Source organism: Condylura cristata, unplaced genomic scaffold (genome assembly GCF_000260355.1).
Source record: "Condylura cristata isolate star-nosed mole 26May11 unplaced genomic scaffold, ConCri1.0 scaffold00038, whole genome shotgun sequence".
NCBI lineage: Eukaryota > Metazoa > Chordata > Mammalia > Eulipotyphla > Talpidae > Condylura > Condylura cristata.
Genome location: NW_004567139.1, coordinates 5,195,494 through 5,197,658, shown reverse-complemented (window position 1 = coordinate 5,197,658; position 2,165 = coordinate 5,195,494). Strand labels below are relative to the sequence as shown.

At 40.0% G+C, this 2,165-nt stretch overlaps 1 long non-coding RNA gene across 1 annotated transcript in view; it reads right to left on the bottom strand.

The window, feature by feature from the left end:
- LOC105854406 overlaps positions 1-708 on the bottom strand; it is a 57,454-nt gene extending 56,746 nt beyond the window's left edge. The window contains exon 1 of the long non-coding RNA XR_001146088.1: positions 628-708. This is a non-coding gene — a long non-coding RNA (uncharacterized LOC105854406). The remainder of the gene's footprint in view (positions 1-627) is intronic.
- Positions 709-2,165: the final 1,457 nt, after the last annotated feature.

Sequence of the window (2,165 nt, the reverse complement as noted above, 5' to 3'; positions counted from 1 at the left end):
AATAAAGACCTAAGTGTAGAAGACACTGGCATGGCCTCTGACCTCTATAGGTATAGAGAGGGTATGTTGCAGAAGTCATACATTTCTTCCAGGCAGTAAGGAATTAGCTCAGATGTCCATGAATCACTAGGAAGATGTCTTGCCAGCTTTTAAAAAAAAAAAAAAAAAAAAAAAAGGAAATCACAGTTTTAGGAGTGCCATAAGTTGAAAGCACTGTTTACTTGCAAGAGTATAGATCTTGAAAGAGAAAAATACAGGTTAATTATTCCATATACATCAGAGAAAAAGCTAGTGTGGCCCGACATAGAAAAATGTGTGATGATATATCCTCCACAAGAAGACTCTGATCATGTGTTAGACGGATCCAAGAGGATAAGCTTGTTCTCCATGCTGTGGTCCACTGAGAAGTGTCCCAACACCCTCAGTCTCCTTGGTGGGGAAACAAGATTTAAATGTTGTGGTTTGGGACAAATGAAACTATGTTCTTGCTTGCTAAGTTCTAAGGATGTTAAAGTCCTTCTAAGGAGGCTTCTCTTGAAGGCTGTCGTTTGGGCTGTTGGGATTGTGTACCTACCTCTGGCTGGATGTGGCTGATGGAAATTAAGTGTCACAGAGTCATAGACTTACTTGAGAATTCCAAGGGACACAAAGGGTGGAAGACCAGGATGAACACACAGGTGTATGTCAGCCACCAGAAATTACAGGAACCTGCAAAATTGACAAAGGGCCAATCACTGACAAAAGACCCAGAAGTTGTTAGCTCTCAGGGAGACCAGCTTAATTTTTGTGAGATTCAGTTTGTTCATTTGCAATTAAGTCTAATAATAAATACCTGATGGCCAAAGGAAAAAAAATGGGACAGGGCTCTGTTAAATGACTGACACCATGGTCATCATGTGGGAAAACTTAGTAACGGTCAGTCTCTCTTCCCATGGCTTCATGCAAGTCACATTTACAAAGAAGATCAACAGGTTACATGCCTGCCTACGATGGCCTTTCACTTTAGAATAAATTTACTAGAAATCGAGGGGAACTAATGTTGAGTAGAAGGCTAAAATACATTGAGAAATAGGACTTCCAATTTCTACAATGTCACACAAAATGCACTGAACACAATTTCCATTTGAACTATATTCGCCTAAAAGTCAGCCTGCTACATGCCTTATCTTTATTTATTTTACATTTAATCTTTACTGATAATGGTTGAAAACAAATCAGCTGTAGGATATTTGTAAGCATCCAATAACACACCATCAGGCAAGATCTCACAGCTAGCAAGGGCACAAACAAATGGTTAGTAAGTGCGAAGTATTGACAGAGCATCTGTTACTGGACCACACAGAAGGTCCGTTTTGAATTTTTTGGGAAGCCTTCAATTTTTTTTCCTCAATGGTTTTACCAGCCTCATTTCCTAAGGCCGTACACAAGGGCTTCCATGTCTCCACACACTGTCAACATTACTTTATTGCCGATCGATATCTGTCTTGCCATGTGTCTGGAGGTATTGTTCCCAATAGCCAAGATGCAGAAACAATCTAAGTGCTTAATGATGGATTAATGGATGATTTGAAAATGGAAAAAAAGGATACATACAAACACACAGAATATCATTTAACCATAAAAAGAAGGAAATCCTACAATTTGCAGCCGTATGGATGACCTGGGGTATACTAACCCAAATGAAATAAGCCAGATACAAAAAGACAATCACATATGATCTCACTTATCCATGGAAGCTAAAAGCATCAAAGTCACAGAAGCTGATGTAGAAGGCTGGCTAAGGAGAGCAGAGGGGGATAAGGATGAAGATAACTATTGATCAAAGGCTACGCATTACTGCCTCTAAAACACACGCATTCTAGGGACCTAATATACTCCATGGGGACAATGACCACTGAAGACGGAAACACTTGAAACTCGCTCAGACAGTCATCTTGTGTGCTCACACATAAAAAGTCAACTATGTGAGATGAATGGGATGTGATCCTTTTCACATGTTTAGTTTAATATTTTTTTGTCAATTTTACTTCAACAAAGCTGGAAAGGAAAAAGAGCATCCATTTGCTGAGGTGTGGGGAGAGAGAGAAGAGCTGCTGAGGGCTGGTAAAGTGCACCACAAAACAGTGGGCACCACCCCAGAGCTTGGAGAGATGAATGAAGCAAGA